Genomic DNA, 27,159 nt, shown 5'->3' with positions numbered 1-27,159 from the left:
TTTATATGACACGTTGTGATTAAAAACAATGTTGCTATAACTTGCATTGAATTCATTTAAGTGATTTTGATTAACTTACTTTCTGGGACCACTTTGTCTGCACCAACCATTCACCCAGGTCCCAGGGACTTGCTGGGTTAACCCGTGTCTTTACAACATAAGCTGGGGATTGGCAACCTTTTCTGCCACCTTCGCCATGAAAGGTAGCAGTGAGATAGGACGGAGATTGTCCAGCTTCTCAAAGCTGATGTTGGATTTCTTCCGGAGTGTCAAGACCACCGCCTTTTTCCAACTAGCCGGCACCGTGTGCGTGTTAAATGTGGCATTTAGAAGGTGCCTAATGTATGGCTCAAGAGTTATAGCACTCTCCCCAAGCAATTTAGCTGAGGCCGGATCTCTGGGAGAGCCAGATTTTACGGCCCTACGGATAATGCAGAGAGCCTCTGGGGGTGGGGGGGTTATAAAGCATTCTAGCCCCAAGCTTACCCTAGCCCCTCCAGTTAATTCCATAAATTCTGCCGCCGTTTTCCTAATACCCGGAAAGAAGGAATAGATCTTTTCCACTTTATCAGAGAGAAAAGCCGCAATACAGTTGCAAGAATCTACCGAGCCCTCCGCAATGTATGGAATTACTCCTTATGCTTTGCTGACATGAGACTATGTTAGAGCTGGATAACTATAATGTTTTCTTTAGTAATTGGCCTTACAAAGGAGTGTTTATGGAAGATAGACGAATAATATATGTACCTCGATATTCCTTATTAACGCTGTATTGCTTCATGTTACATGGGCCTATTGTAAGGTTAAAAACAAAATCAATACAATTTGTTATTAAAAATAAATCTAAAGAACAAGAAGCCTGGTTAGAATTCAGGAAGAAAAAAACTAGAAAAATGCTTTCAAATGTTGTTCTCTAATTGGATTTTATGTCCATGGACTCAAGAAAAGTAGTAATTATCATATCACTTACAGGAATTGGAAATCTTTTAAACTTATATGGAGCAGAAAATAATTCCTAAGCTAAACTGTCATACAAACCAAACCTAGGCCTGTATTTGATTTCCTAAGAAGAAACATTAAATTAATGACCAATTATAAAGCATCTCGATCACATAGATCCAGCTTTATTCCAACAGTTGTAATAAAATTTGATGTGGCTAACTGGAGGCACTCTTTGATAGAATTGTTTAATACTGTGATTTTAAATGGCTAAGTTCTTCCATTTTAGAAGTGGTCAATACTTCAACCTGTATGTAAACGTGAACCAAGAACTGACCCCAGTAGTAATCTTGTGACTGACATACTTGACGCAGAAGGGAAAATCTTTCCTAAAGCTTTTTTAATTCTTGTCAAAATGGATCCTTTAGAATAGGACAGTAAAATGCCACCAAACAGATTTTAGATCCCGATGCTCAAGAGTCGATAACAGCTTTGTATTACCTACTTTGGTAAATAAGACACTGAACAAAAAGGAAAGGAGACTGTTCTTATGTTATATAGATTATTCAACAACCTTTGATAATGTTGACTGAATCAAGCTTTTTGGCCGAACACTTGTAATGGGGTATCAACTACACCCTGCTCAAATTAATAGTTGAATTACACATTGAAACCTGAATGCAAAGAAAATAGTCTGACGGTAAATGCCTTACTTCTAAAATCAGGACAGGTCACTGCCTAACACAAGGCTGCATTTTAGCACCCCTTCACCTTTCACTGTACATTGCAGATCTCCCTGATACACTGGCTCATAGTGATGGTGACGTCTCTAAGCTTGGTTAAAAATTGATAACGCATTAAGCTGACCATTTGGTAATAAAATCAACCACACAAAAAAGCCTAGAGCGTCATCAACACCATCTACAAGATTATAATTATTGCAATATGCTGAAAATAAATCATAGGATAACATAAATAATGTGCTTTAGATGTACTACTCCACAGTTTACGGTTATCGACCAATAAAGAATCAACTTGGTATCTAACTACACCTACTTTGGAATTGACCTACATAGTAAACTTATTTGGACCAATCATGTCACGAGGTTTTTAAGTAAAACATCCACTATTACTGGGGCTATTAAAAAGTTTTCTGTGAAATATGGTGGTGGAACTATTGGCCCAACAATAACTGCCACCACAATTTATAAGCTGCATTCTGAGGATTTAAAATGTAAGAGCATCAACACCACATTGTGAAATAAGATTAGAACTAGGTATGTCAGCAATAATTGTTGCTAATAACAATAGTCTTATTAACTATCATTGTGACACTTTCTCTTCAGAAGATAATACATTATAAGATCTGATTAAATGGAACTGTCCAAACCTATTGGGGAAATACATTTTTGGTCAATCCACAGTTGACAACATCACTGGCAGAATACAAGCTAGCAACAATTTATGTCCTTTCTGAGATGAGCAGAATGGAGTGAAATCTGTTAATAAAAAATCTGTCAAAACCAAACATCTCTGGTTAGACTTAGAACAATTGCCAAAATATAAAAGTATCAATTATATACAACCCTGCACCAAGAAAAGACAATGGTATCGTTTGGCTTCTTCATATACTTCTTCTACAATCTGTGGGATCCTAGAATTGTTCTGAAAAGGAAAAAATGCTTCTGAGCCATGCGGAAACTATTGAAAACATCATTTGTCTCTGTCCCAAGTTACTTGAACTTCAAAAGAAACATATAAGAGTAATATTTCATCTTAGTGGCAATAATACAATAATCGAAGCAACAATGCCGTGTTTTTGAGGGTCGTATTCAAAAAGTCTTTAGTTGCAAAAATTACATTTTTAGTTCTTCATGAGTGCATCTTAAAGAATCAAACAAATTACAGATGGATTAATATTGAGATTAATTCACTCTCTAACAAGTGTTTTAGGAAATAATAATATGCTGATTTTATATGTTAATTCTGCTGAATTCATGTTTTACTGGAAAGGGTTTTAAGTAAACTACTACAATAAAAGATTTACCTTACCTTAAACAATGCCATAGCCTGAGCATAGAGGTAGCAGTCGTCAGTGTTTAAAGGAGTACCACTTCAAGTAGAGCCCCATGTCCAGAGCAACTCAAAAAAATCAACATTATGCATGAAGTGAGTCTTCTCAGCAGAAAAAAACTGGGCACATTAGAAACGCTTAAAGCAGGAACAGATTAGTGCCTTTCTTGTGTGCGAGTGATTTTCATCCATTCGCTTCTTATTACATTGGCTGCAAAGCCAGACTGCCTTCATCTGTAATCTCAAGCAGGCTGCAGAGTCTGGCTTCACCAATCTCTAAATGGACATAGAGTCCAGCCTTCCTTTCCTCCTTCCCCCACACGCTGACTGCAAGTCCAGGACTTTCTGTGTCTCTTCCTTAACGCAATGTCTTAAGAGGTCTGTCTTAGTCCTTTCTGATTACAAATTTGGCTGGGGATGTGAGCTGGGGATGTGAGTGGTGTGATAAAGGGATTGGTTTTGTCACCACCCCAAGTATGAATGTCCCTATTCCATATCAGATCCATTTAAGTTTCTTTACATCAAACCCCAGGTCAGTCCTGAGTAGCTGTGGCACAGAGCAGTCAGGCAATACTCAAAGGTAAGTGTAAATCATTTATCAGTACCAAAACAGTTAATAAGGAAAATACATGACACAATAAAAATCCCACTCTGATTTATAAAAATAGTATAGATTTCTATCTTTATATAGATACCAAAATGAAAAAAATCTGATGAAGAAACTGGAGTTATGAATTTCACAGATCGCTGATTTTCACTCTAAAATGTTTTAAAAGTTCCAAAAAGTTTGGTAAATTACAGTTTTTTATTCTTAGAGGTAGGAGCTTTAAATGGGAGGGTCTGGAGCAAACTCAAAGTTTCAGGCCGACCCCAGTGAAAGTCAGGAGCCAGTTGGTCCCGGTCAAGATTTTAATTTCACACCTAGAAACTTTTCTGGTCTTTTTCTCATTGACCGTGAGGTCACCGGTTTCCTCTGCAGCTTGAGGCCAGCATTGGCTCAACTTATTTTTTTATAATTTTATTTTTATATTTTATTTATGCATTTTTGAAAAATAAAGAACAACATACAATTATCCAGATTAGAGCATTGGTACATCATGGACATATCATAAAACGCATTACATAGATCACAGTATTGTAAAAAAATTCAATAGTACAAGTACATACAGACATGGCATTAGTTGAAAGTGCATTGTGCAGCAGTGACAGACGAGGCGGTTTTACAAATACCTATCAGGCTTCAAATGTTGGTTATTGATAGTAGATAGGACGTGAGTGGTCCCCATATATCCAGTGGTTTGGACGTAGTTGGCAGTTCCTCCGCATAGCATGTGAGCTGATCCCGACATTGATCCAGATCTTGAACCATAGTTTAGTAGTAGGCACAATCCTGCCCCCCCCAGCAGATGGAGACCCCAGCGCTTAGCCAACAGTAGTGCTATGGCCACAAACTTCTTGTTAGACGCCTTAATCTTAGAGCCGACCCACAGCAGACATACTCGTGGGCTACACTCAACAGGCTCCTCAACCATCAGGTGTAAAATTTGTGTGACTGAACTCCAGTACTCATATACTTTAGGGCACTCCCAAGCTAAATGATAGAAATTAGCACAGGACGCGCCACAGCGTTTGCAAGTGTCAGCTTCCCGCAGCCCATATTTATGAAGCTGAGCAGGAGTGTAGTACAGCTGATGTAGATATTTAAGGTGCACTGACCGTAAATTACCATTCGCCGTCAGCTGTCCCGTTAGGTGGCAACTATCTAACCAAACATCCTCAGACAGCGGTTCAGGCAGCATGGCATTCCAGTTAGCCAACGCAGATGTGCCCCTAGCTGGTGTATCCCTCTGTGATGCCTGGTAAAGTCTAGTGACTAGTTTGGCTTTAAATGTGGTGGTATATATGAGTTGTAGTGCTTCAAGTGCCGGTGGCTCTGAATGGAAAGAGTGGCTAGAGTGCACGCATAGCGGAGCGTAGCCTAGTGTAGACAAAGAGTTGCATGGCCGAGACAGTACCCCGGGCGCCTATGCTTTCTGAAGTTAAAAATTGGCCTCCAGGGAACACATCCGCCATTGTTGACAGCTCCATATCTTTGAGGGTCCTCAATGTGCCAATTTCCCTAGTGACTGAGAGCTCTGAGTGATGCAGTAGTGGCATGCTAGACGCGTCCAATGTCAATTTTTGCGCTCACTTGCCAAGTTCATGCCAGACCCTAGATGTGGTTTGTACAGTATTTAATTCCCCTTTTTAGGTCTCGCACCTGGCGACGCAGCGCGAAGCGCTGTCGCCCGCGAGACTTATTTCGCTGACTTGCCTCTCAAGGGAGACAGGAGATGGGCACGCACAGGACGGACTGGAACTGTGAACGTGCGCGTAAACACGCACGTTCAGTCACGCGCCGTGCACATCTCCTGTCTCCCTTCCGTCCTCAGGACTTTCACTTTCCATTCACCCCGCGCCAAATGGCCAAGACGTTCTATAATTAAAATTAAGCATTGCCCCCAATGGAGTGGCCCGCAGCGGCGGGACCGCTCAGGATAGGCACTCGCTAGTGCCAGCATGCAGCCCCACTCACCGGGCTGCTGTGCAGGGACTCTTCTTGGCTGCCTGCGCGGGGTTTCAATGCGACGCCATGCAGGGGCTCCCACAGCATACGGGAGCCCTGCAGAGACACGCCCGCCTCTCCACTTCACCCGGGCCTCCTCCTGGGACCCGGTAATTCTCAGGACTTCCACCGCTACCGCGGGGCTTTCCCTTCCTCATGGGAGCCCCGCATGAACGAGCCACACCAGCCTCTTCTGGCCACGTCACAGGCTCCGCCCATGTCACGGGCAAAGATGCCTAACTTCCTGGTTTCGCCCCCGGGCCGAAACGGTGATTTTTTGCTGCTCCTTTCAGCTGTACCTCCCAGTAGGACACATCCCTCTTTTGCCCACTGTTCCCTACCCTCGTCTCTCCCTCCTCCTCAGGCCTCTTTCCCTCCACGGACCCTGATGACGCTCCCACCCTCTATCTCCCCGCCACACAACACACACCCACCGCACAGCTCTCCTGGTGCACAGTATCCAGAGCCATTGTGCCCATGCAGATACTCTGTGCTCGCAACCTCAGCTCGGCGTGCCCACAGGACCCCCGCCCCCTCATGCCCCCTATCTGTTCACTCCGGGACCGTGTGCCCCCGCGGTTCCCGTCCTGCTCGTGTGTTAAGGGCAGTGGTACACGCTGCCCAACGACCCTCTGACTTCACACACTATTCTGAGTGGTCCGGCAGAGAGCAAATGCCACCCGCATATATATGGAGTCATTATACCCCCACATGATGTTGTTTGTCTGTTACTCCTGCCACTCACAGCCCCACACTCTTACCCCTTACTCACAACCCTTCGCCCCTGCCCCACGTGCCCGACAGCCACTAGATCCTTCACCCCTTTCCGCAGCCCCGCACTTCAGCATGCCCACATGCCAGCCCCCGCCCATTGCTCTTGCAGCAAGTCTCCTAGTGCTCCCCCCTGTCCCTCCAGAGATGCCCCTATCACTGTCCTCCGCAGGGAGCAGGCATCCCTTGGGGTCTGGGGATGGAGACGATGGTACAGGGTGGGGGGTGGACCAGCTCAGCCCCCTGCTGGGATCCAGAGGGACGGAACTGGGGCCAATTCATCACTCTCTGGAGCCTAAACCTGGCGCTCAGACCCACACCCGGCCTCACCAATGGACTTCCACTCAGCGTGTGCCCGCTCCCTCCCTCTCAGATTCAGCCTTTTCCCACCCCTGGCTGAGGTTTGGAGGACCAGTAAGGTGCGCCCTCCAGCCATGGCACCACCCCGCAGTGCGTTGCCAGCCCGTGGCCCATTAGATGCTGCAAGCCCATTTACAGCCTTCCTGTCGGGTGTAGGGACCCCTGCCTATGAATGCCCTGGCCTTTGATAGTGCCCAGGTCATGAGATGCCCTGGCACGGACCCACAAGTAGAGCGAATACTGAGCAGCCCTGTCTGGGGAAAGGGCTGGGATCGGCCCTTGAAGGTCGGTATGAAGAGATGGATGGCAGATACCAGCGGTGCCTGCCTTTGGGGGGCTCTGTCTTTACCCTGCATTGGGCCCACTTGTTGCGCCCAATGTTTGTTGGACTTTCCTGGCCAGATCAGAAGTGCTGCTGCATCCTGCACCTCTGAAGTGGGGTGCTCGGCCTCAGGATGTGCCATATCAGCATAAACCACGGAGCAAGGCTTGGCTTTCTCATCCTATGCTTGTCAGTCTGCACATTAAGTAAAGAACATGATATGACATAGACTGTCAAGGTGGCAGCTCCCTCTATTGCAAAGTGGCGTAAAGGAGTGGACTGGCCGCCGCACAAGAACAAGCATTTGCAATGCAATAGGTCTCGCATTTACCGCATTTAAGCTATTGGCACTGTAATTAACAATGCCTTTTATTAATGTTTTAAAAACAAAAATGAAAGGCATGGTCATTTACAATGCAATAGCTTAAACTCCGTAAATGCGAAACCTATTGCATTGCAAATGCTTGTTCAAATACCGTGTGCTTGTTTACGATCATGGCTTTGAGCGGTATGGGGTGCACGGCACCCGCCACCACCGCCACATGCGGAATGTATGCTGGGTCGTGCTGCCAGTTGTAGCCGTAATACGTCTGTGCACAGAGATAGTAAGGATGGAAGTCTGGCGCTGTGAAGCCTCCTTGAGCGTAAGGAAGGGTGACTACCTCCCACTTAAGCGGAGGCTTTTTACCTCCCCAGGCTAGTGTGATCAAAAGGGAGCGAAGCCGATCAAAAAAATGTCACGTTTGGTTTACAGGAATGTTCGAAAAAAGAAACAAAAAGCGTGGAAGAACCACCATTTTCATCAGCGCTATTTGATCTGCAAATGATAGGGGTATTTTAATCCAGCGATTCACTTGTCCCTCAAGTCATGTGATGGCAGTGCCAAAGTTGGACTGTATGACAACCTGCGAATTCCTGTGGAGCCATATTCCTAAGTATTTTACAGTGTCTGTGCACCATGCTAGGGGGTATTCCATGTCGGATTGATGCGTACACTCCATGAGGTGCAACACAATCGATTTAGACCAGTTGATACCCAGTCCTGAGAAACGCTCAAACTGGATATATTCCCGTATAAGTTGTGTCAGTTATCTTGCAGGTTCGCGAACATACAGCACCATGTCATCCGCATACATGGAAACTGCAAGTGGACGTTGTAAAAATCGCAAGGCAGTTTGAGCATGTCGCTGCCTTAAGATACAGGCTAAAGGCTCAAGTACAACAGCAAATAACAGAGGTGACAGTGGACAACCTTGCCGCGTGCCACGTTGTATAGGAATCTTCTCCGACAGCTGCCCGTTGACTCTAACCCGTGCTACAGGATTGGTATACAGCACTTTCATCCAATTAGTAAAAACAAATGGGACTCCCATGTGATGCAGAATTGTGACCATATATGACCAGGATATCGAGTCGAACACTTTTGCAGCATCGAGTAGCACTGCTACTGCCGGTAGTGTGAGCTGCAGCACATGCATCGCTGAGAAAATCATACGAAAATTGTGTGATGTAGATCTGGTTGGGACAAATCCCGATTGGTCAGGGAGCACCATAACGGGAAGAAGTAGCTGCAGCCTGGTTGCTAATACTTTCGCTAATATTTTTACGTCTGTGTTGATTAGGGACAAGGGTTGATAAGAGTCTCACCTATCCAGCGGTTTCTCAGGTTTCAAGAGCATGACCACTAGTGCCTCGCGTAGGGTTGGTGGTAGACATTGGGTTTCGTATGCCTCCTCATATAATTTAAGGAGGCATGGGGCTAATTAGTCGATATATTGTTTGTAAAACTCGGCCGTCAATCCATCGGTGCCCGCAGCTTTCTCATTAGGCAAAACGATAATAGCATCCCGCACTCCGCCCAATGTGAGCGGATGCATCAAAAACTCTTGTTGTCCCCTCGACAACCACACTAAAGCAACATCATCAAGATATTGCTCGAGCTTGGCTGTGTCTGCCGTGGGCCGCTGAGCATACATCCTGGCGTAATACTCCGTAAATGTGTTCAGAATAGTAGGTGTGTCATAGTGTGTGCCATCATCTGCAGTGATCGCCTGCACAGTGTATGCCTTAGTAGGAGGTTCCAGTATGCGACTAGCTAATGTTCTACCCGGTCGGCCACCTTCACCATAATAACGTGCTTTGCACCGGCATGATAGGTGGTTTATCGCTTGATCAGCCACTTCGTTATATTCTGTAATTTTCCCTTTGATGAGCGCCAGTGTAGTGGGATCCGCCCGTTCACCATATTTGCGCTCCAAGTCACACAACTCACATTAAAGCGCTGCCATGGTGCGACACAGAGATTTTAGAACCCAGCATTAGCTCAACGTTGATGGATAGATAAACTCCAGCACTCTTGTGGAGAGCCTTGGATCTTGCCTACGTTCAATGCTATCCATGAACTGGCAAGTCGCATTAGTCTATGAGCCTTGGACACTGTGCCCAAAAACCATCATCTTTTGCTTTGGGTTGCAAGTTGCAATTCTGTGGGGGGAGAGTACATTTTAGACAAAGCCAATGGTTCAGAACACCTGGGTAGCACATCTTGGGAGCTATTACTCAATCGCATGGGTCATACCAGTAGGGTCCTGGGCAAGTCCAGTGGCTACTGGCCAGCTGGCCACTTTGCAGGTACAGACTTCTTTAGCTTTTATGTCTCTAACACTTAACAGGAGGCTAGCCAACTAGCCCTTTAAATCCACTCACTAATCCTTGGCATGGGCGGGCACAGGAGCAGGCTTTGAGGTCTCTTCCACAAAGTTGACAGTAGAGGCAGCCCTTTCTATTTCTGATGTCCTGTCTTGGTTTAGCAGGAGCAGCAAGTGCAGTTTTTCTTGGAGTGCCCTCTCTTTCTGAAGTCCACAGGTTCGGCAGGTGCAGCCCTTCTTCTGTCTTTTTCGAGTCTAGCAGTATTCTGAGGCTGGTAACCAGCAGTGCCACTAGTATGCCAATTTCAGGTTTGTAGATGCACTACCCAAAGGGGTCACAAAGTCCAAGGGGCAACCCCACCCAACATTATATTATTTCCTGTGGAGTTAGCACTAAACAACCCCACAGTGCATCTCTCTGCCCACATCTAAAATGCCGGGGCCCTTCTTCACTAGGCCCCTTTGAAACTGGGCCATCTGTGACCACCACCCTGTGGGCATCATGCTGGGGGAGGTCACACCTCCTCCCACCAATAGCCCCTTTTGTTCCTTGTTCCTGAGAGCACTTCACTCCTCCCAGCAGGAGAGCTGTCTCTGGCATCACCTGTTTTAGTGGGCCACAGAAGGCTACCAGGGATTTGGGCACCAAAGCAGTGACTTTCTAAAGTCACCTTTATAATAAAAGGTACTTTAAATTAGGCTTCAGCAATAAGTTGGGTTTAATGTAACAATTAGATTGATACCTTTCAGTATTATGTTTGGTGGTCCCAAATGGAAGTTAGGCCTTATGTCACGGGCTTGTGTAATTCAATGTTAGCCAATGGGACTACCGGCATTACTACTGTGAAAATAACAATTCTGAGTTTTCGCTGTGAGGTCTGTAAATTAAAAAAATATATATGCCCTTCTTCTTAACCCTTTCGATGCTGATGACGAGCTCAGCTCGTCATCACCCACGGGTGTCGTGTGCTGATGACGAGCTCAGCTCGTCATGGGAACAGCAAAATGGCATTTTCCAGCACAGGGGAGGAAAATGACCAGCATCCATGTGGTTAATACTTGCCACCCTGTGCTGCAGGTCACTAAAGCCTTCCCTAGGGATGACTTATAAGTATTAAAAGGGAAGGTTTTGATTTGGCAAAAGGGGGTTTATTTTACCAAGTTGGATTGGCAATTTAAAAGCTGCTCGATGAGGCTGCGATGGCAGACCTAGAGTTATTTTCACTTTGTCACTGCAGTCAGGGCATATTAAGTGCTGCAGGCCACTAGTGACGTTAAACTTTCTAGCCCTGGGTGCACTTTGTACCACATACTAGGCACGTATTATAGTAAGTCAACTATACTAATCAGGGATTAGCAAATTGTACATACACTTTGAGAGTTAGAGCACATGCACTGTGGCCTGGCCAGCAGAGCTCAGTCAAAAAACACTGCACCAAGTCTCCAAACGTGGAAGGTGATCATACAAAATAGGCCCTTTCTTCCATTTGGCCTCGCTTGTCATGCGCTAGTTTTGGCAAGTTGTAGTTGTGGCGTATGATGTCACAGTTCTGGCTGGTGAAGTGTTGGCTCTGGTTGACTATGTTTATCCAACTTGGCAGACTCGCTATAGTATAATGGGATGTGCTAGCTTAGTTAGTTACATGATACTCCGGGCTGGTGATGTGTTAGTTCTGGCTGGTGATGTTGTAGACCCTGCTGATGATGTGTTACTCGTGGCTAGTGATGTGACAGTCCTTGATGGTGATATCGCAGACCTTGCTGAGGATGTGATAAATCCTAATGATTATCTGTTTGCCCTGGACGGTGATGTGATAATCCCTGCGGATGATGTGATGACTCTTGCTGTTGATCTCATCACCGGGGCTGTTGATGCTATAGTTCTAGTTGGTGATGGTATGGTCTCAGCTGGTTTGCAATAGTTCTGTTTGGCGATGGTATAGTCATGACAGAGGATGTGGTAGCTACGGATTGTGATGTGTTAGTTCTGGTTGAATCTAAACAGCTTCTTGCCAGACACAGCTGGACCAACTGCTCATGATGCCACAGAGGTGACATCACACCAGAATCTCTAGAGCATCATAGAGATGTACCATTCTAGACAGTAAAACATGTGTACAATTCAATACAGCATAACATGGAAATATAACAGTTACATCGAAGTCTTGGCTGGTGATGTGTTAGTTCTCTTTGAGTTATCATATTCCACACTGCAAATGTGATAGTTCTGGCTCAAGGCTGATAGTCTTGGATAATGACGTCATAGTCCTGACTGTAGTAGTATTAGTTGTGGCTGGTGATATCATAGTACCTGCTGATGGTGTGGTAGTCCTGTCTGGTGATGCTATAGTCCATGACGGTGATGTGGTGATAGTTCTGGCTGGTGATGTCGAAGTCCATAGTGGTGATGTCATAGCCTTGTTTTTTTGTTTTTGTAGTTTTACATAGCGCGAACTCGACCCGAAGGTATCAGAGCGCTTTACATGGGCATCAGTTGAATTTTAGATGAACACATTCATTTTTAGGCATGGGGAGATTAAGTGATTTGCCCAGAATCCCAGGTTGTTTGAGCCTCCCGCCAGACTCGAACTTGTTTCCCCAGATTCATAGTCGGCCACTCTGTCCGTTAAGTCACATTCCTATCCCCTTGAACCTTGAGTCTCACAGAATGGTATTATAGCTATTTGTGCTCCTCATTATTTTATTTTGTTTCTCTTAATTGACTGTGTTGGAATCGGTTTGCGCCACATTTATTCAGGTGAAACCACACCAACAATGCTAGTTTCTAATGTCTCAGAGAGTACAAGGTAACCCATGCAAGGTGGAGAGGGGAACAGCGAAGAGCAAAGGAGGCTTTTGCAGAAGTCTCGAGTTTTATCTCGAGATGACACCCCCTCTCCCCTTGTAACCCTCACCTCCTCGACTTTCATTCTCTTGATACACTCACTCTCTCTTCGCACTGTTCCGTCTTCCTCATACATTGCCACACACATCACTCTCCCCCCTCCCGCACTCTCTCTCTGTCCCCGCCCCGACTTCCCTGAGCTGTGACGTGTGACCTCCCCTTGTGACTGCGACCAGCTGACACCGCCCTCGGACCGTGAAACGGGAACTCCTGAGCTCTGATAAAAGGCTGAGCACTTCCTGGTGGTGAAGCAGGAGCGACCGACGGACAGGAGCAGGAGCCCCGCGAATAACTGGACAGGTAAGGGGAGCCCTGTCCCCCAAACCCCTCTTTTACGTCGTGTCTGGAGACCTTGGGATGCCTGCCCCTCCTGCCTGCTCCACCCGCCTTCTTGCTGTGAGCACCCGGCCCCCACCCCTCCATCCCCCGCATTGCCTTCCTTCCTCTCTCTCTGGCATCAGCAGGCCTGTTCGGGATGTGTCGCATATCGAGTCAAGGACTTCTTTTTAGGCTCGTCTGTAAAGCCTCGGGACCTCCTTCCTGTTTATAGGGTGTTCTGCGATGGCCAAGACACGCTCTTCTGTGCTGAGGGTGACCTGTAATATCTCGAATTATCTGCCATATTATGGGTGGGTGGGGGTCTATGGCGCCTCTGATTCCCTGCCCTTTTATAGGTGGGCCTGCAAGGCTTCTGTTGCTCTGTACCCCTTTTATTAGGGGCCTGTAATACCTGTACCATTCTGCCCGTTTTATAGGGTAATTGCAATGCCTCGCATACCGTGTCCGTTGTACTAATGGGGGGGTCTGGGGTGCCTCTGGTATCCCGAAACGTATGTACAGTGGTTGGTAATTATTTTGATATCCTGCCCTTTACATAGGGCGGTCGGTAATGTTTCTGATACGGAGATATCTTGAAATGTTAGTGGCCTTTATACAAACAACAGGGGAGCGTTACAGACAGCCTTATCCAGAGACAACATACACCGTTTTTCGAGGGGCATCTCGGAGTGAGATGGAGTAACAGGAAGTTGCCGCCAAGGGACGCGCACTCTTACTCAGGTGACACTTTGGAAGTGTGAGGCAATGTTGTGCTTTCCTTGCACAAGCGGTGTGTGCGGGGAAATTCCTGCCCTCAAAGCCCAAGTCAGCGGGTGACGCACTGACGTCACGGCTGAAACTCGGGGCTTCTACGTCACAGGGGTGGGGCAGTAACCAAGGAGACCTGGAGCTGTCCAGCGTGTGGCTTAGTGGCTGCTACCCCCCTCCCCCCACCCCAGATGACGTCAAGGAAGGAGTCCTGGGCTTCAACGTCACAGCGGGGCGAGTCAGTGTCGAGGGAGACGTGTAGGTGACGTAGTGACTGGCACCAGATGACGAGTAGGAAGGAAGTGGAACCCGGGCTTCTACGTCACAGCGGGGTTCGAGCCAGGCCAGGAGACCTATGCTCCTGTGTCAGACACCTACTGTATCCTCAATTCTATTTTAATTCCAAAGTGACCGCTGTCGGTGTCCTTATGAGGTAGGCTGTGTTCAGAAACGCCTCTTTATTTTTAACAGGCCTATTATTGCAATGACCGTGAATCAACCCGGTATCGTTCTGGGTCTACTTTTTAAGGTGGACAGTTGTGCCATGATGTTCTTGACTATTTTTACTTATTTACAATATTGTCCTAATTTTAAGGTGGCATAATGTATCCCCATACTCTCTCTCCTCCTTGCAAGGCTATCTCTGTTTTATAACCTGGATACTCTTTTATCCTTTTGTATGGTAACCAGTTGAACCATGTACAAAAGGTAGGCTGATCGTAAAATTACTATTAGAAAAATTAAACTCGTTGTTTGTGAATATCAAAAAGATAGTACATTTATAGTAAGGGTAAGTTTACCTTTGCCTTACGGGTAGAATTAGTAAAATGCACACTGCAAAGCAAAAATCAGATGTGTTTTGCGGAAAAGGAGAAAAATCTTGAAGCAATATGTTTACAACACTTCACGCACTGGTGAAGTCATCACCCACGTAAAAGCATATGTTACGCGAGCAATATACCAAATGTAAATTAGAGTTACGCCTTCAGCCAGGGTGAGTAGTGGTCACTGTGGGGAAAGTGTTGCATGACCTTGGATCTGCTTGGCGGAGATGAGCGGTGGATGGGCTCTAAACTGAAGACAAGGTGTGGAGTGGGATCAAGCGTTGACGGAGGCCAACACATGATGCATGCGCCTTGGATTAGCATGCCAGGATTCCTCGTTTTGTTTTCTTTAGTGGTGGGTCTTCAAGCCGTAGTTCTTTGAAGCAGTTTCTAATCATAGACAGAGCTAGGTGGTTTTGGATTGGCTTAAATGAAGCAAGTCTTTCTGTAAGGGGTGACCACGGAGCTGGAACATTGCTGAAACAAGTTAGAAAGTGGTTTGATGCCCGCGAGTCAACTTTATAGCTTTTAAGTTTTGCCAAGACCTTGAAAGAGCGCAGCACAGAAGGTAAAGGCGATCAGCTTGGTTCTAAATCACGTATCTGATTCTTTAGCCCTGCCGCCAAAGAACAGCAGCACATTACTTGTTCTTGCAGCTTCAATCTTGTTTTGTGTTTTGGGAAGAGTGAAGACAGTGGTTCTCGGTTCAAATGACCTTTTGCTGGTCTTCTCAAGAGAACTTATAGGTTAGTTCGGACAATCCTCCTTTTCCCTCATAGAGGAGCCTAGGTGATAGGCACTACAGCTGTGAGACTCTCCTCACCCACTTCGAGGCACTAGGGTTAACCAGAAAGGCAGGTCCTCTGCCCCATCGATGAGAGGAACTTCTCAATGTTTCCTTCATCATTTTAAAGATGGTTTGTTACACTCCTGATACTCTATTCAAATCAAAAAATACTTTTATTTGATTTCATCAAAATCGTAAAAGGGTGAACGTACCACCATGTTTCATAAAACCAAAAATCGACATTTTAAAGCTGGAAGTTGAATAGAGACAGGAATTGTAAGGGGGTGAAAAGACAAAAGGGGTTTTGAGCTAAATAATGTCAACAGGCGGTAAATTAAGAAATTAAAACATATTTATGCTTCATGATACTCTATTCATTTTGAAGCATGCTCTGTGTTTGACACTCTAAATTCCCTTTAACATGGCCTGTGTTTCCTTGTTATTAATTTAAGATGCGTACTGGACTATGATTAGATCTGGTATTCTGAGTTCTTCCAGATCGCCATCATTGACCAGTACCTTCTTGGATCACAACCTGGAACCACTATATGAAGAATTCTGGGACTTTATAACTAAACCTGTTGACAGAAAACGTTATTTTCAGTTCCGGATCGGATCGTTGCCAACCAAAATTTTCACCAAGTCCTGGCACCCTCCCCAAGATAGCAAATGTCAATTTTGCCAGAGTAAGGATGAAAACAATCCCCCTTATATTTTTTGCTTGTCCAGCATATTGTTCTCCACGGGGAAAATGGCTCAAACCAATTTGTCAGAATTTTGGTACTTGGCTGAGCGATATGCGCTAAGATTACTGAAGTCTAGCACCCAAGAGGCAACTGTGACTGCTATAGCGAAGTTTTTGGCATGGGCCTGGAGAATATGACAAACGGCCGAAAGCAAGCAGACTGCGACAGTATTTACTAACGCTCTGTCTTCTGCTTAGTTTTCTAGTTCCGTTACACACTATTTTATATATATTCATAAATCTTTTATATTTGTATAGGGGCCAGATGGTATAGATCATTATATGGATTGTTTCCTTTTTAGCCTGTATCGTTTTTTAAACTTTTGCAAGGGAACTATATTAACCACGTTTTAGCAGATGTTTTTGTTGTCTTTTTAACTTGTATTAGTATAGTCTTGTTGTGAAATGGATTTTATATATGTATTATGTGATGATGTAACTTTTTTTGTCTTTTATGACCATTTTGGTTGAAATAAAGACTAACAAAATGAATGAAAATGAATGTTAAGGGGCTTGGCCTTATCCATGCCACATTCCTTCATTCTAGGTGTTTTGTTACATTCTCAAATCTCCTGTCCTCATTTTAAGGCACCTGTTATGTTACTGATAATCTCTCCTCGTTCTAAAGGTGCCTGTTGTGACCAGCACTTTCTCCTCTGCCTCTCTTATGCTCTTTCTCGTGAAAGTAGTGCTGAGCCAGTGACCCCTTCCTTGAATGCAGTCAGCCTTCTGCAGGTAGAGTGGTCCATATTTGTAGGTCTAGATTGATAGTGCAGCATGACCTGTTATTACCAATACTTAGTATGGGCTTTGACTCCGCTCAGACAAAAATATCTCTCCCACATCATGCTGTTAGGTGTATACATATAAATCCACCTTCTACTTAGTGCTTGCATTACAATGCATAGATAACTATTTTACCCTCTCAAAAGTACATGGAAATAATTATTTTATAGATGCATGGCATACAGAAAAAATAATTGTTTTATTTTTATATTGCAGCAGGCTTTTAAAAATGTTTTACTCGAGGCCCACATGTTAAGCCTGACCTATTGACTTTGCCAACGCTTGTTCATTTTCATGGGAATTAGTGTAGCTTTATCTGTGGCACCATATTTCTTGAACAAATTTGGAGCAATTTAGTAACTGCTGTGAACAAAATAAAGGTATTGGGCGATTCAGTGGGGTGAGATGGTAAACCTCCTCACCCACACATAGAAATGGGGTGACTTGGTGTAGTATATAAAGTGCATGGACCCTAAATCAAATGGTACCATTGCCCATGGTGGCTGATCATGGCTCAGCCCTTGCATTGGTGGAACGTGGCCTGTTTTAGATTTCTCACTTGCTGGCATCATCCCACCTGCGCAACACCACCATTTTTATGGTGTCTTTCCTAATCTGATGTGGCAAAGATAAATTCTCCACCATAATTTCTCTGGCTTTTTTCACCTGTCGATATATACCTTGTTGATTTTTTTTACTCAATTATAAATGCTTTGGCACTTCAGTAGTCGGTCTGTCAGATCAGTTGAAGAAGTAGAGTTTAAGGACATTTACTGTTAGTTTGAGTTTTTTCTCCAAGGGCCCCATATCTTAAGAACACAAATCTGATAGCCCATGTAGGACTGTACTCCCTAGCTAGAGAAATTTGGGAATTTATTAAGCCAGATTCACGCTAAAGCTTCCACTCCAGTAAAAGAAAGTTTGGACATGTATGAGTGAGCTGGAGGAGTAGTCTTTCTGAGCCATACTTCAACAGTTCAGTCTCAAGAATTGTAAACACTTAATTTATAACTTTGAAGCCGTCTCTAAAATGTCAACAATAAAATCAAACCATACCTGTTATTGACTACATACTCTTCACGTTGAACGACACTAGGCAATGGCTTTGTTTCTAAGTGGACCAACTAGGCCAAGGGGATTTGGAGGATGAAGAGCTTGAATGCTCTGGAGGACTGGAAGGACCACAGGGATCAGGATGAACAATCAAATTAGGAAGACAGAAGTGGCCATGTAGGTCCTGTGAGTGAAAGAGAATTGGTGAGTCTGGAGGGACTCGGAGAGATAGTAGATAATAGAAATTCAAAAGAGGACTTGAAGGTCCGGGAGTGAAAATATGAGCAGTAGGTCCTAGAACTGGAAGAGGATTGTTTGGTCTAAAGAAGGAAGCAGGTAGGTCTCTTAGGTTGAAGAGGGTATGTAATTCTAGCAGAGGATGGAGGGCTAGTAGGTCCAAGACTGGAAATTATTGATCAGTCGGTGGGCTAAAACATCAGTGTCATGAGTGCTACTCTTGAGAGTGACCGGTAGGCTAGTTAATATGGGACGACCGATACGCTGAAAGGAAGCAGGGGCTGGTAGATCGAAGTGTTTTGGATATATAGGAGTTGGGATATTTAGGAGAGACCGTAGATATGCAAAATCAAAGCCGAACTAGTAAGTCCAGGTGAGGAAAGGGGATCAGTGGGTCCCATAAGTGTAAGGGTATCGGTAGGTCTGGGAGAGGAAGTGGGATCAGTAGTTCTTGTGAGGAAGTAGGTAGGTCTCGCAGATGTTGTAGATAAAACCAGTAGGTCTAAGGCTGGAAAAGATTAGCCAGTAGGTCTGGGATTGCTTAGCAGGATGAGAAGGTCAGCGGCATGAGGGGTAGGCTAGGTAATACGGCGCGATCTGTAGGTCCGAGAAATGAAGGAGGACCAGTAGGGTTTAGAACAGGGGTCTCCAACCTTTTTTGTAACGAGAGCTACTTGTGTTCAATGAAAATCATCCCGAGCTGGTACTTTTATTCGTGTTGTACAGTGACCACATAAGACAAGACTATATTAGTGGCCATCTTGTGTAAGCAGTGTTCACCTCAGTGCATCAGGTAGGGTTGTCAGCAGTAATGCAAAAGAGATTTATTAACTTGGAAGGCCTCTAGAAGGATAATACATACCAGCCCTAGCTGCAGTGGCCATGGCACTAAGGTTATAATACAAGTAATAATGCCTCCTCAGCGCTATATGATTTATAGCTAAAATTTAATCTTCAAATATACTTTGGAAGTTCAACCAGCTAGAGCCTTCGACTTCGAAGTTGGGAAACTGGGTTTGAGTCTCGGCAGGGACGCTCAACATCCTGTGATTCTGGGCAAATCACTAAATTTCTCAGTGCCTAACAAAATGAATGTTTCAGTCCGTAACGCAACTGGTGCTCATGTCAAGTGCTCTGGTACATTCAGGTCAAGTTCGCGCTATAAAAAAAACTAGAGAAAAAAATATGTTTCTCCAAACACAGGCTGTATCATCTTCAATACACCATTTTCAAGTTTGGTATACATATGTTGATTAATCCCTACAAAAGCATCCAATTTAGTAGGCTGGGCTGCACACGGGAGAGCTACCGGTAGTTCACAAACTACTAGTTGAAGAAGCCTGATTTAGGGGAACCTGTAGCTGTAGGAAAGGAAAGAAAGATTTGTGGGTCAGCAATACGAAAAAAGGATGGATTAAAATATCCAGTATGGCCTGAAAGCGTAAGTAGGTCAGTGTGATATGAATGGTAGTTACAAGGGACGACCAATAAGTTGGAAGGGGGTGGAACGGGTAGGTCGAAGTGCATGGGATTTTAGGGGAACTAGGGAGAGTTAGGAGAATATACATATTTAGTCTGTATTTCTGGTAAGTCTGTAAAGTGACACAAGTGAAGCATTGTGTGCATGCACAGGCTTGCCACATTAAAGCAGCTTTCTTGTTGGCTGTGCCGCCCCGCCCAAGGTAGCCACTGGAAACTTCTTGCACATTTTTAGAAACGTCTTAAATGGTGGTGAAATCCGCATTTTTCCAGCAGAAGTCATAGGAAGAGCAGAAGTCCAAACAAACGCCAGGCACCCGAAAATAACAGAGTACCTGTCCACCCAGCGAGCGCCTCCCTCAGCCAAACAGAGGGCTCACTGTAGACGAATCTCAGTGCGACCCCCGCAGCCCACAGAATCCAGCCTGGAGTTGTGAAACGAGGCCGGAGTTGTTTTTTTTCCTTCTTAATCGTGATGTGCTATTACTGGCAGAGCTTGACAGAGTGCTTTCTGTTCTGCATTGTCAGATTTAACGATTATTATTGTTACATCCTGGGCACAAGAGGGTGGTGGACCTTGAAAACTAGAAGTAACTTCTAAGCTTCCCGCTTTTTCACAACATATGTCCAGTCACGCTGTGAACTTATGGTTCGTGTGGGGTATTTATTAAAATGTGAAATTGTTTAAAGTGCTTGCCAGGCCATTGTTTGCCTGCAGCTTTCTTGGCCGTGCAGGTCTCTCACACTGCCAGCAGTGCTGGCTTTTTTCACACGGCTCACCGGTGCCAGCCCTTCCTCACACTTCTGCTCACCCCTGGCAGCTGCACACACTACCCACCAGTGCCAGCCTCTGATCCTGCCCACCAGAACCAGGTGCTGACACAGCTCATCAGCGAGAGCTCCTCACTTTGCACTAGCATGAGTTCCCCAATCCACCTACCTGCAACAGCTCCTTCTTGCCACCAGTATAAGCGCTTCACACTGTGTAAGTTCCTCATTGTATCATGAATGTACGCTCCTGCGACTTCACAATCGTGAATGGTTCTCGCTATGTTACTGATGTGAGTTCCTCACAGTGTGCACTAGTGCAAGTTCCTCAGGGCGCCACTAGTGCGAGCTCCTCGCTGCTCCACCATGAGCTCTTCTTTCTCGCTCTGCTCACTAGTGCAAGCTCCTTATGGCGCCACTAGTGCGAGCTCCTCGCTGCTCCACCATGAGCTCTTCTTTCTCGCTCTGCTCTCTAGTGCAAGCTCCTCCGGGCGCCACTAGTGCGAGCTCCTCGCTGCTCCACCATGAGCTCTTCTTACTCGCTCTGCTCACTAGTGCAAGCTCCGTAGAGCGCCACTAGTGCGAGCTCCTCACTGCTCCACCCTGAGCTCTTCTTTCTCGCTCTGCTCGCTAGTGCAAGCTCCGTAGGGCGCCACTAGTGCGAGCTCCTCGCTGCTCCACCATAAGCTCTTCTTTCTCGCTTTGCTCGCTAGTGCAAGCTCCGTAGGGCGCCACTAGTGCGAGCTCCTCGCTGCTCCACCATAAGCTCTTCTTTCTCGCTCTGCTCACTAGTGCAAGCTCCTTAGGGCGCCACTAGTGCAAGCTCCTCACTGCTCCACCCTGAGCTCTTCTTTCTCGCTCTGCTCGCTAGTGCAAGCTCCTCAGGGCGCCACTAGTACGAGCTCCTCGCTGCTCCACCATGAGCTCTTCTTTCTCACTCTGCTCACTAGTGCAAGCTCCTTAGGGCGCCACTAGTGCAAGCTCCTCACTGCTCCACCCTGAGCTCTTCTTTCTCGCTCTGCTCGCTAGTGCAAGCTCCTCAGGGCGCCACTAGTACGAGCTCCTCGCTGCTCCACCATGAGCTCTTCTTTCTCACTCTGCTCACTAGTGCAAGCTCCTTATGGCGCCACTAGTGCGAGCTCCTCACTACTCCATCCTGAGCTCTTCTTTCTCGCTCTGCTCGCTAGTGCAAGCACCTCACGCTCTCACCAGTGTCCATCACATCTGTCCATGAGCATCGGAGGGAAGATAAGACTCCATTTTGCTCCATTACCTGGTTCTCTGGTGGGTCTGGCGACAGGAGAGGGAGTTACACTGAAAGAATAGACTACAACATTTGGAAGGCAGGCAGTGCAGCAGGGAGGGCATAGAACTGAGTTCAAGAGGTGCAGGATCTCGCGATATGTCCTCAATAAATGTATGAGAGACAACCACAAGCTTAGGGAGAAGATTGCCCTCCCCATGCACAGATCTCAGTAATGCAGGCATTACTACTGCCCGCTGTGGTGCACCTGAAACATGGACATTTGACACATTGTGTTCGTTCGCTTTGTAGTACAAACGCTGCCTGCTCTATAAATCATCAAATTACTGTCATAAGTAAACTATGCAACAGAATGGAACCCACACGCGGAAGGCTGGAGTGTATTGGGTTGTGCTAGATAATAGCCGCCCGCCCAAACCAAGACAAGGAATGTCATAGTAGTTCTGGCAACCGAGATGGACATACTCTGAGGCCTCTAGACAGACATTTCGATTTCCTTTCTACCACCTGTGTCTGAAAAGTCTGACACTAGGATTCCCTTATGCTGATTTAGGCAAGTACTCAAGAAGCCAGTGCTTCTGCAAGGCCAGCGTGGCTGTGCCACAACTAGTTGTAGCTCTTTTGCTCCGGGCGTGTAGTGGCAAATGCCTCTGGCTAGCGAAAATCCTGATAGGAAACTAGCTTTTCCTAGCCTCTCAGTCATCTCATTTGCATTGGGCGGGCATTTTGAGTTTTGTCTGGTTTAACTAAATGGACTGTCTGTTGAGTTTTCTCTGGTTTCCATTTTGGCCACTTCTTAGAGTTTGCTCTGGTTTCTGTAAATGGACAGTCTGAGTTCTCTCCGGTTTCCTCTTATTGGTCAGTCTGTTGAGTTCTCTTTTGGTTTTTCTAAGTCGCAAGTGTGTAGTTCTGTTTGGTTTCCATTTTGGTCACTTTTTAGAGTTTGCTCTAGTTTCTGTAAATGGCCAGTCTGAGTTCTCTCTGGTATTTTGGACAGTCTGTTGAGTTCTCTTTGGTTTATCGAGTGGCCAGTCAACCTTGGCGAACAGCTTTATTATCCAACATACCATCAGATCACTGCAAGCTGGAATGTGTGAGTTAGCGCACACACACAAAATGGCTACTGCACAGATTATCTACAAATTGATCTACTAATCCATGAAAATAATGATTTATTATGGTATTGTTCTGCATAGCCCTCATTAGCGAGCCTTTTGGACATTGCAGAGAAGTTAGAAATCAATCCACACATTTGCTGGGAGCCAATGAAGTGATTTAACAGTTGGTTTTATGTGTAGGCGGGCCTGTAGGTCCAAGTATATTTTGGGCACCTAGTTTAGTCTTTGCAGTCTTGTGCTGAACCTCTTTGGAAGTCTGGTGTTAACAGTATTGTAGTGGTCCAAACCAAGGCTCTTGCAGCTCCACGCAATGGCCAGTACATAGGAACAGGACCATTCTCTGTAAGGCTGTTACTTTATAATGGGTAACATGTTGGAGATCTTAAGTCCCCAAAATGTAATTTAAAATGTGGACTTCAACCGCTTTAGCAAAATAGGTGTGGCAAGTTTTGACTTTATAGGCAATCATTGCAGATTTAACTGACCGGTTCTTAAGGTATGGATTAAATGCGAGTACCGCACTATTTCATTGTTGCTTGAATGAGATAAAGATATTTGTATTTTGGTTAATTTTTTTAAATAGTGTAAATGTGCCCACTAAAAGTATGCAGCACTCTACGTTGCTTTGTAGCTTTGAACAGTATTTATAACCATTATTGCATGCATGTAGAAAATGGACTTTCAAATCTGTGCACGTAGGTTGCATTTGCTACAAGGGCAGCGGTGCATGGCAAGCATAATCTACTACACACATGAAACCGGTATTGCAATCGGACCTTGTTGGCATGCATGTATGTATTTGGTATTTGTATAGTGCAAGACTGGCTGAAAGGCAGCCAAGCAGTGTGCAGGGTCAAAGGCAGAGATGCAATCCGAGAATGATGCTAAGCTAAGGGTTCTGAGAAGGAAGTGGACTGCTTTATCCATCAAGAAGTAGCGTCCTTTAAAGAGGTGTGGTGTCAGCTTCTTCATGAATTGAAAGATACTGCCATTCCATACCCAGGGCATACAGATAGGGAAGGTCTGTTGTCTATTTTTTTTTGCCTTTTTACACTTGTCTCGAGTCTGATCGTGTCCAGGTTGTGGATGTACTGAGAGCCACTGGTGAAGTGGGTTAGTTTACATATGTTGCCCATAATTGGCTTGTCATGGCATAAAACACCCCTAAAATCTACATCAATGTAATGAATGTAACTCATCAGTTAATGCTGATTGTGGAGATTAGGTTATAGGCCCACAGTAAGCTATTTGGTATTCCGCTACTCTGTACTTGCTTCCATTGTGCATCTAAGTACCTTCCATGTACTTGGATCTGTGTGTTTGTTACTTTTCTCCTGAAAAAGCATATCCAATGCATTACCATATTTCTCATCTTGTACCTCTATCAATATCTTTAATCTACATATACTTAGTTCCTTTATGCATCTATATACTTTCAATGCACCTATGAATCTATATATTTATCACTTTCTTCTAATTCAGCATTTCCAATGCACTACCCTATTTCTCAGCCTATACTTCTCTCAATATATCTTCTAGCCCAACTTTCTGACTCATCTCAAACTTCTTTCTACTACTCTTTCCAATGCACTACTCTATTTCTCACACTATACGTCTATCAATATATCCTCTACATCCACTCTTACTTATCCCAAACCCCATACCACTACTATGATCCCCAATAAAACATTTCTAGAGTCTCCCCTGCTCTACCCCTACTTGCATCATCTGACACTCCTTTACTTTACTGCTTCACAAAAACAAACCTTTCTAAACTCTTCCCTCTGACTCTTCCCCTCCAAAACCCCTTTTTACTCTTACAAAAGCCCCTTCCTACTGCTATGACCCCCCACTATCCCTTCCAATCAAAATAACAGACTAACATGTTCACTTCTCAAATTCGATATTCCACTATACTAATTCAACACTAATCCTTTATGGGTTCCACAGTAGCGTGCTACTAGCCAATAAAGCGTTTCAACACTCCATCAGAGTTAGCAAGCACTATATAAATACATACCTCTTTCCCTCTCCTATCCCGCCGCCTACCCTTCTCTATCCAAATAACTGAATAACATATCCACCATTCAAATGACTTCATAATTCCCTATACTCATTTTCAACACTAATCCTTAATAGGATGCAAAAAAAGCGCTTTCAAAACCCCATCAGGGGTAACAAGCGTTATATAAATACCAACCTTTTTTCCTCTTCTAGACTTCTGCTACCTTTCCGAATCCAAATAACTGACTAATCTATCCACCACTTAAAATTACTTTCATATTTCACTATACTAATTCAACACTAATCCTCCATGGGTCTGGAGTAGCGTGCTACTCGCCGAAAAAGTGCTTCTACGCCTCGTCAGGGGTAGTAAGTGCTATATAAATGCAATTACAATATAATACAATACCCAATGCATAATGGAATTAAAGAGGTGGCCTGGATAAATCCAGGGAAGCAGGAACAATGCAATATTCTCATGATAACCAGAGTGTGAAAATGATTTCTATATTATTCATGGTTTGCAAATATATCTTGTGTGGATATCGAGAAAGCCTGGTATGGATCAGGCCCTTGTGAACCTCTGCTGGACACCTGCAGTATTGGGTGCTCAGGGCTGCAGTATGGGTATGCACAGTTAAGTGGATTGGCTTTGAATGGGTTCAAAGTAATTAGAGTTATGAGGTGTCCTCGGAGGCTAGCGGTAGCAGTAGGAGTTTGGTTCTTATTTAGGGCCAGAACCTAATTTCTAGAGGCATATTGAGATGCAGATTATATATTCAGATTCATCAAACCATTTCGAGTTTAATCTTTCGAGAAGGAAGAGGGCTGTGTGAGTGGGAACTCCATCAGAGTTTGCCCAGATCAACAGTGCGTATTTGTTCATTAGCAGGCGGGGGTTTGTCTCACATATGGCCTGGGGTGATCACTGGCTTAACGTGTGGATAGACATCAAAGGTTGCACATGGTCATGAGACTCGTGTACTACACAGTTGGCAGCCCGGGTGGCTGTAAATTGATAAGAAGCTCCTGATCCGAGCATTGGGAGTTGTAGGAATAGAAACCGAAGGCCGATAGATTTTCAGGTACCACTGCAGTTAATTTGATAAGGTGCTGAAGGAAATGTGAACTTTTGGCCTGAGGTCCTCGTCATTTGTCAATCCAAGAGGCTACGTTTGGATAAAAAGTGTTTGTCATGAGCACTGGAAGACCTTCTGGAAGGACGAATCTTGTTAGATGAGGTACTACTGTCTTTGGTTGCGGTACCATTAGGGAAAAATAAAAATATTGAAACTTTTTCCGGAAGGGGATGGGGGATTTTGCTAGCCACAGCTCTGGTGTGAGCTTGAGATCCAGACTAAGAGGTATATCCTTAGAATCATTGTTCAATGGTTTGCTCTTTCTTGAAGCTCGGAATCTCAATGTGGAGATCTTCCTTATTGCACAAAGTCCTCTTGCCATTGGACACAGGTTGTGTTCCTGGTAGTCTAAGGACAGGAGGTGGGTAGTCTTGTATGTTAACTTACCATCTTAAAGACTCATCAGGTTCTTAGGGGAAGCGGTGACACAAGATTAAGACCAGTAAGATGTGGTTATTTTGGTGGCTATCTGAGATCAGCGGCGTGTTGCTCTACTCTACCAAGGCGAAGTGGTGTTTTTCTGTCAGTCCCAGAAGTAGGGTGATAGTCCTTTGTGGGCAGTACAGGTACCTGCATCCCTGTTCAAAGGTAAGATTTTATGTGTCTCTGAAGGTGAATTAGTTCTGCTTTCATCCTGCTTTTGATGTGTAAATTGAGCTTATGTTTGAGGTCCAGCACACCAGAACTGGATGGGGTCTTACATGGGGAAACGAAACAAAACAAGGGGGGAGAAATTTGAGTAAATTGCTTATTGCATAATACGGGAAAAATCTGTGAGATGGAAAACCAACATTTAAAGCTTTATTTTAGGGTGAAAAGGATCCTCACATTAGTTTGGGTGGCTTTGGCACATTTCGGTCATGTTCTGGTAGTTTGCGTTGTTCCTGTGCTTCCGTGCTAAATGTTGTCACAATTGCAGCTTAATTACCCCAAGTGGCATGATGGCATACATTCAGAAACAACGCCAGAACTCAAACTTCCCATAATTATACGTAACTACACCAGCCTGGAGGAAATCTCATCTGAGCCTTTACATACCTCCTACTTTTTGAGTGTTTACCTGCACAGAGAGTGCCACTGACCTACAGTGCAAAAACAGGCCCCCTATGAAGGAGCCTTCCAAGTGGGTTCCATGACATTATAAAGAAACTCGGCCTTCCGCCTTGCTCCTCTATATGGTCACTGAACTTCTCAGCACTTTGCAATATTCGTATAATGTACAACAGAGGATTTACTTTATTCCGTA

The 27,159-nt window shown here is 44.9% G+C and overlaps 1 protein-coding gene across 1 annotated transcript in view; it reads left to right on the top strand.

Annotated features, from left to right (window-relative positions):
• The first annotated feature begins 12,645 nt into the window (after window positions 1-12,645).
• The window catches only part of SDCBP2 (syndecan binding protein 2), a 36,831-nt gene continuing 22,317 nt past the window's right edge, over window positions 12,646-27,159 (top strand). The window contains exon 1 of the mRNA XM_086932734.1: window positions 12,646-12,923. The gene's annotated coding sequence lies outside the window, so the exon portion shown is untranslated. The remainder of the gene's footprint in view (window positions 12,924-27,159) is intronic.

The sequence above is a fragment of the Lissotriton vulgaris genome, chromosome 7, assembly GCF_964263255.1.
Source record: "Lissotriton vulgaris chromosome 7, aLisVul1.2, whole genome shotgun sequence".
Classification (NCBI taxonomy): domain Eukaryota; kingdom Metazoa; phylum Chordata; class Amphibia; order Caudata; family Salamandridae; genus Lissotriton; species Lissotriton vulgaris.
The sequence above is the reverse complement of the archived record's forward strand: the minus strand, read 5'-3'. Positions and strand labels throughout refer to the sequence as shown.